This window comes from Pan troglodytes, chromosome 3 (genome assembly GCF_028858775.2).
Source record: "Pan troglodytes isolate AG18354 chromosome 3, NHGRI_mPanTro3-v2.0_pri, whole genome shotgun sequence".
In the NCBI taxonomy this organism is placed as follows: Eukaryota; Metazoa; Chordata; class Mammalia; order Primates; family Hominidae; genus Pan; species Pan troglodytes.
This window is the reverse complement of record NC_072401.2, coordinates 9,391,369-9,399,854: the sequence shown is the minus strand read 5'-3', so window position 1 is coordinate 9,399,854 and position 8,486 is coordinate 9,391,369. Positions and strand designations below refer to the sequence as shown.

Below are 8,486 nucleotides of genomic sequence, written 5' to 3'. Positions count from 1 at the left end.
TGCTGTCACAGACCCTTGTCAGCCACGATGACCCTACCGAGACCATCCTTCTGCTGTTTCACTCTTTGATATTCTCTGGAGCTCTCTGGGGAGTGGTGAGACCTGCTGTCTGGTTTGTACGGTGTGCCCAGGTCTTACAGTCATGGCTGGCTGCCTCTCTCTGAGAACTGGGACTCCTGAACTTGGTGAAATACCTCAGCCATTGATCATGTTAAATTATCGGGGACACTCATTTAAAATCCGAGTCTGCTCCAGATGGACTCTCTCTCTTTCTGCCCTGACCATGAGAGAGAGAGATCGTTAGAGAGAGAGACCGTGAGAGAGAGAGAGAGAGCAAGAGAGAGAGAGAGACCGTGCCCTGACCTGCTGGACAGTGGAGATGCTCGTGGGCTGTGAGCAAGGGATGCAAAGGCTGCCGGGAATCCCATCTTTCCAGCATCATCTGCCAAGGCACATCAGTTCCTGGGTGTCTTGATGGGTTCTGGCAGCATTACTGTCATTGAAGGAAAACATTTTAGCCATATTAAAGGTGAATGCAGCAATCTCCACACAGACAGCCTGGAAGGGACGCGGGACAAGGGTAAGTTTTCCCTGTGATGGACAGGAGGTAGGCGGCCCTCCCACAGCCCTGCCTGGCAAAGCAGATGTGTCCCCAAAAGGCACTGGGGCCAGCTAGAGTGCTGTGCCGAGGCGGGCTCACCCGGGCCCTGAGTTCACTCTGATTGCAGCGGTTTCCCGCCAGCTCCTTGGAGAGCTGGTAGATGACCCAGCCCCACAGCAGGAGCTGTGAATGGCAGAACAAGATACAACAATTTGATATCCACTTGGCAGATGAGCCGGGTGTCGTCAGTCGCCTGGCTCTGCGCCAACTTCTTTTTGCACAAACACTTATGAATTCAGCCAGAAGGAAAAGCACTCTGATTACGAATTGAGCAGAAGGAAACAAAGTTCTGCAGATAAACACCAATGAGACAAAAAAGCACGAATAAGAAAAATGACAGAAAAGGAGAACCTTCCCAGAAGCCTCCTGCCAGTGAACGGCCACTGTAGCAAGAGCTTGGAGGCCCTGGGTTTTGAACTGTGAGATAAGGAAGATGATGAAAACCTCCCTAGCAGCCAGGCAAGCACAAGATTCCTGTGAAATCCAGGTCTAAGTGTTTTGGCCACAGAAGTAATATTATGTCATAGGTGAGAGCTGTGAGTTGCTGAACCCAAAGTGGGTTCAGATCCGAGCTCTGCTTCCTGCTACCTGTGTGACTTTGAGAAGTTCCAGCACTGCTTTGTGCCTCAGTTTTGTCATCTGTTAAATGGGCATAATCAAAGCTCCTGCCTCAGAGTTGTTGTAAATTAATAGAGGTAAAGCACTGAAATCAGCCTGGCATACAGTAAGTGTTATGAACGGTATTTTCTTGGAAGGACAGAACTTATTTTCATGGTCTAAGCCTGAAAGTCTAAAAAATGTGAGAGAAGAGGAAAGAATCTAGAGTCTCACCATGAGGGAGAAAAGTCAACTTGAGGCAGGACAGGGTCATTGACAATTTCCTGTGATTCTACAGCTGCCTTGTACACTATGGTAGCTCCTACCCACTTGTTTAGATTTTGTGATTTAGAAATGAATTAAGGGCGGGCATGGTGGCACACCTGTAATCCCAGCATTTTGGGAGGCCAAGATGGGCAGATCACCTGAGGTCAGGCGTTCAAGATCAGCCTGGCCAACGTGGTGAAATCTCGTCTCTACAAAAATACAAAAATTAGCCGGGCATGATGGCGGGTTCCTGTAATCCTGGCTACTCAGGAGGCTGAGGCAGGAGAATTGCTTGAACCCGGGAGATGGAGGTTGCAGTGAGACGAGATTGCACCACTGCACTCCAGTCTGGAGGATAGAGTGAGACTCTGTCTGAAAAAAAAAAAAAAAATTTGTTAAGAGAAAATTGAAAATTCAGTTCTTCATTCTCACCAGCCACATTTCAAGGGCTCAACAGCCCATGTGGGTGGCTAGCAGCTCCCATGTTGGACAGTGCAGAGTAGAGCAAGCCCGCCATTGCAGAATGTTTGATTGGACCATGACTGAATAGTCTATTGCAGTGGTCCCCAATTTTTTTTAGCACCAAGGACCAGTTTCCATGTATTTGTGGGGGGAAGTTTCAGTATGATTCAAGTGCATTACATTTATTGTGTACTTTATTTCTATTGTTATGAACATTATAATATATAATGAAATCATTATACAACTCACCATAATGTAGAATCAGTGGGAGCCCTGAGCTTGTTTTCTTGCAACTAGATAATCCCATCTCCGGGTGGTGGGAGACAGTGACAGATCATCAGGCATTAGATTCTCATAAGGAGCACACAACCTAGATCCCTTCCACATGCAGTTTACAATAGGGTTGGTGCTCCTATCAGAATCTAATGCCACTGCTGATCTGACAGGAGACAGAGCTCAGGTGGTAACGCTAGCCATGGGGAGCAGCTGTAAATACAGATGAAGCTTCACTCATTAGCCCACTGCTCACCTCCTTCTGTGCAGCCCAGTTCCTAACAGGCCACAGACCGCTACTGGTCTGTGGTCTAGGGGATGGGGACCTCTGGTCTATTGGATAACACTAGCTTTGATGGTACTGATCAGCCAAAGAAGTACTGAGATGATTTGTCCTCCATTAATAAGAATGATGGACTTTTTTTTTTTTTGAGACAGAGTTTTGCTCTTGTTGCCCATGCTGGAGTGCAGTGGCACCATCTCAGCTCACTGCAACTTCTGCCTCCCAGGTTCAAGAGATTCTCATGCCTCAGCCTCCCAAGTAGTTGGGATTACAGGTGCCTGCCACCATGCCTGGCTAATTTTTGTATTTTTAGTAGAGTCGGGGTTTTGCCATGTTGACCAGGCTGGTCTTGAATTCCTGACCTCAAGTGATCCACCTGCCTCGGTCTCCTGAAGTGCTGGGATTACAGGCTTGAGACACCGTGCCTGGACAGATGGACTTTTTTGGAGCATTTAGTTCCGAGCACCTTCCCTGCATTTTCTCAATTAATCCTCCCAGTGACTCTTTGAAGCAGCAACTATGACAATCGTCATTTCACAGATGGAGCAACTGAGGCACAGAGAGGAAGTCAATGGCCAAGGTCACCCAGCTGAGGAAGGATGGAGCCGGCTGAGATCCTGTTCTGGGGATCTAACTCTGCAGCCTGCATTCTGGGCTGCTGTATTCTCCCATGTTGCTATCTGACGAGCACAGCATGGGCTCAGAGTACAGACAGGAGGAACCAGCTAATAAGGATAGGTCTGGGGTGAAGGCTGGTGCCTTGGGGAAGAAGAGAGAGGCCCCATTCTAAAGGGATGGCATTGGAAGTTCATAGTGATAAAGCAAAGCCAACAGGTTTTGGGGCCGGGAGTTAAACACACAGCTCTGGTTTCTGCCTTTTCACAGTGGTGATGAATGGACACTGAGAGCCTCTCGAGCTAAAGTTGTCTTCATTGCTCTTCATAGTCTGAAGGTGCATGAAATGGTCAACTTTCTTCCAAAGGGCTTTTATGCCTAAGTCTGTGATTAGTGTATAAACAGATATTTACTGAAGTCCTGCTGGGTGCAGACACTGTGGCCAGCCCTGAGGCTACAGTCGAGATGAAGCCAGTCTCTGTCCTCATGGAGACCTGTCTATTGATAAGAGAAAGCTCACTGAGCATTGAACCTGTGCCCACTGTTTTTGATGCATCTCTCATTTAATCCTTCTATCAAATCTGTGAAATAAACACATCACCAATCATCCCTATTTCACATTTAGGGAAACATATGCTTAGAGAGGGTAAGTAACTTGGTCTAGGTCACACAGCTTAGAACTCTCATCCCACAGTTGCACGAATGGGAGGCAGCAGCTGGGGAAGCCAGGGTCTCTGGCAGTCCTTGTCTCTGGTCGGTGATCCAGAGAGAGAGAGAACACGATTGTCTCAGCACTGGGTCTTCTTCTGAGTCGTCTTGAAAGAGTAATTCCAGAGCGTCTCGGTGTTAAACATCATGTTGTGAATGACTCAGTGATTACCAGGGTGCCAGTGTTCTTTGAGGCCACAGGTTATGTGTCACCAAATTGAAGGGGTGGCCTGCCCCTCCACCCCTGTGGGTATTTCTAGTCGGGTGGGATGAGAGACGGAGAAAAGAAATAAGACACAGAGACAAAGTAAAGGGAAACAACAGTGGGTCCAGGGGACCGGCACTCAGCACACCAGGACTTGCACGGGCACTGGCCTCCGAGTTCCCTCAGTTTTTATTGATTATGATTTTCATTATTTCAGCAAAAAGGAATGTAATAGGAGAGCAGGGTGATAATAAGGAGAAGGTCAACAAAAAACATGTGAGCAAACGAATCTATATCATAATTAAGTTCAAGGGAAAGTACTATGACTGGACTTGCACGTAAGCCAGATTTATGTGTCTCTCCACACAAACATCTCAGTGGAGTAAAGAATAACAAGGCAGCATTACTGCAACATGTCTCGCCTCCCGCCACAGGGCAGCTTTTATCCTAGCTCAGACTTGAACAAATGTACAATCGGGTTTACACCGAGACATTCAATTCCCAGGGGCAAGCAGGAGACAGGGGCCTTCCTCCATCTCAACTGCAAGAGGCTTTCCTCTTTTACTAATCCGCCTCAGCACAGACCCTTTACGGGTGTCAGGCTGGGGGACAGTCAGGTCTTTCTCATCCCACAAGGCCATATTTCAGACTATCACATTGGGAGAATCCTTGGACAATACCCTGCTTTCAAGGGCAGGGCTCCCTGCGGCTTTCCACGGTGCATTGTGCCCCTGGTTTATCGTGACTAGAGAATGGCAATGACTTTTACCAAGTATACTGCTTGTAAACATTTGGTTAACAAGGCACGTCCTGCACAGCCCTAGATCCCTTAAACCTTGATTTTATACAACACATGTTTTTGTGAACTCCAAGTTGGGTCAAAGTGACTGGGACAAAGTGGCTGGGGCAAAGCTACAAATGAACAACATCTCAGCAAAGCAATTGTTAGAGTACAGGTCTTTTTCAAAATGGAGTCTCTTATGTCTTCCCTTTCTACATAGACACAGGGACAGTCTGATCTCTCTCTTTTCCCTACATTTCCCCCTTTTCCTTTTGACAAAACCGCCATCGTCATCATGGCCCATTCTCGCTGGTCGCTGTCTCTCCGGAGCTGCTGGATATACCTCTGTAGACTAACAATAGAGAGGACAGACATACAAGAATTAATACAAAATGTGCAATAGTGGAATTTCCAATGGTTTTAACCCAAGTGACAGGGTTAAGATTTGTGAGGCTATCAACAGCTTTTACCATTGCCTCAGTTTCTGACACCAGATTTAACTGGGCTTTTGATGTTTCAAAAATTTGTTCTTTCAATTTAGAAATATCTAAGGTAAGATTATCTTCTCTTCCTTGTAGATGGCGTCTAACCATGTCCCAGTGATGTTCAGATTCATTATAGGCTCGAGGTTTAATACAAAAATCTGACGTATTCCAGTCACACTGTAACTGAAAAAGATATTCTGAGCTCATGAGCCTATCTCCCATCCAAATAACAGTTTGTCTAAGATCATTAATTTGATTTGCCAATTTTTGATCTATTTGAGTGTGAGAATTCCACAATTTTGAGGAATTCTTTTGCCAATTATTCACATATTCTGCAGTTTGAACAGAGGAGTGTAAAGCAATTCCAGCAGCCGCAGCAGTAGCTGTGACTGCAATAAGACCCATAATCACTGCAATCAAAGTAAAAATGAATCTTTTAGATCTAGTTAGAACTCCTCTTAATACTTAAGATATGTACGGATGGAGAAGCCTCCCACTGTCCATCCATGGACACAGGGATCCACACGCCTTCTCTTGCCCTTACTAACAGAATACCATTCTGCCAATCAAAAGTTGAATCAATGCAATTAAACAATCTACAATTTTCACTGGTTATAGTTTTGGAATCTGGTTTAATAGCTATGTTTCCTACAACTAGCATATAAGGGGGTTTTACACAACTTTGCAAAGGAATTTTCAGATTGGAATTTAGGTTAATAGTGTAATATGGCTTATGATTTCTTGTTCCCATAACTTGATTTCCAGACCAAATTCTAATGTGGTACGAGGCCACAGTGAGCTTCCATAATTCTGGGTGTTCAGGACCAAAAACATGACTAACTAACTTTGGTCGGGGTGATGAAATCCTCTTTTCACCCCATTTCCCTGGATAGGGTGATTCTAGCCTTCTATAAACCTAGTCTAGCCTTTTAGTTAAATCACTATCGTAGGCCGGATTAGTGGGCCAGACATATGGAGCCAGTGAACATGAGTGGGTCTGGCACATGCAGTCATAATATAATTGGCCTCGAGGGGCCTAGTCTACAATAGTTCCAAATTTATTGTTTTGTAGTACCACTGCAGTATCAGCCACACATTCTTCCCAAACTAAGACTTCTGGGTCTTTTGATTCTTTTGGAATTTCCTTGGGGCATTCCAAGGAATGCCTTTATTTTAGGCCTAAATTTTAATGATCTTTGATAGCAAGAATTCTGTAAATTATTCATTTGTGACCGGAGTGATATTCCACTTGTCTTACGATAAGTAAATTTACTGGTGGCACTGACAGTAGGTACTTCTATCAACCAATTTTGGATTGTAGGCATTAAGCATCCTGGTGCTTTTCCCAGGCAAATAGGAGGATAATGATACGCAGTGGAAATGTTTATTATCATTCCTTCTTCTTCAGGTTGGGCAGGGCCACGGTCATCTGTGGGGCCTGGTACCCATGCACTGTTATTAACATATACTTCAATAGGATTATCTATCCAAGTGACTGCCCGAATTAAGGGTGGGAAAATCACATAGGCCCAGTAAGTATAGTTAGCTGTAGCGGCTCCTGAAGACATAGGGAGACTTACCACCGTTGATACAATCATTAAAGCTGCAAGCAGCATATTCCCTGGAGTTTGTGTTACCCTTGTGTTTTCCAGGCTTTTTTCAGCTAACTGTGTCAGCTTCTTAGCTGGTCCCAGGTCGGCGGCCCCACTTTCTTGGTGGATGGCAACTTCATCTGTTCTTCTGATATCACCATTTTGTTCACTCTGCGAGTCGATGATGTTCGATTGCGGGTTCTCTGTCTCTGTGGAGGCGCCTTACCTTGCATCTCTGATGGGTTCATTGTAGAACTTCAAATGTCTAGTGGGTACCCAAACAGGAAGCTGATTTTCTCCTGGTGAAACACAAGCAAAACCTCTTCCCCATGTTATCAACTTACCTATTTCCCATGTTTTGTTTTTGTTGTCTTTCCACCAAATCAGTTTTCCCTCATGTGGGCTGTTCTTTTTACCAGTAAAATGTTGTTCTGCAGAAGTAGTGGTCTGATTTCTATATATATTTAAAAAATTTAAAGTATAGAGTACTAGATTAAGTTGCATCTGGGGAGTGTTATACTCCTTACTTTTTCCTTTTTTTGTTTAACCAATTGAGCTTTGAGTGTTCTATTAGTTCCTTCAATTATGGCCTCTCCTTGGAAATTAGGGATTCCTGTTGTATGTGTAATTTTCCACTGATTTAAGAATTTTTGAAATGCTTTACTACAGTATCCTGGCCCATTATCTGTTTTAATTTTTTCTGGAAATCCCATGACTGCAAAACAAGATAATAAATGTCTTTTAACATGGGAAGTATTTTCTCCTGTCTGGCAGGTTGCCCATATGAAATGTGAATAAGTATCAACTGTCACATGGACAAATGACAATTTTCCAAATGAAGGTACATGTCTGATGTCCATTTGCCATAATGCATCAGGACATAAACCTCTAGGATTAACTCCTGCCTCTTGAGCGGGCAGGTGTAAGACTTGACACTGAGCACAATGTTGTACAACATTTTTTGCTTGTTTCCATGTGATATCAAATTTGTTTTTCAATCCTGTTGCATTTACATGAGTCAGGGCCTGAAGTTCTTGTGCTTCCATGAAGGCAGATGATACTAGCAAGTCAGCTTGTTCATTTGCCTTAGTTAAAGGCCTGGTAAATTAGTATGTGCTCGGATATGAGCCATATAAAATGGGAAATTTCGTTTTCTTACAGTTTGTTGTAACAATTTAAACAGCGGATTTAACTGATCATCCATACTATATTTGATTAGGGCTGTCTCAACATCCTTTGTAGCCTGTACTACATATGCAGAATCTGAAGCAATGTTAATAGGCTGATTAAAATCTTGTAACACTGAAATGACAGCAACCAATTCTGCTCTTTGAGCTGAGTGATATTGAGTTTCAATGACTTGTTCTTTTGGCCCAGTGTAAGCCACTTTTCCATTGCTGGAACCATCAGTAAACACCGTCAGAGCATTTTCTAGAGGTTTTGTCTGGTAATTTTAGGTAAAATCCAAGTAGTCAATTTCAAAAACTGGAAGATTTTTGCTTTTGGGTAATGATTATCAATAATTCCCACAAAATCAGCAAGACCAATCTGCCCTGC

At 44.1% G+C, this 8,486-nt stretch overlaps 1 pseudogene; it reads right to left on the bottom strand.

Annotated features, from left to right (window-relative positions):
* Positions 1–4,174: 4,174 nt before the first annotated feature.
* On the bottom strand, positions 4,175–7,010 carry LOC129143688 (endogenous retrovirus group K member 6 Env polyprotein-like; annotated as a pseudogene).
* Between the last annotated feature and the right edge of the window lie 1,476 nt (positions 7,011–8,486).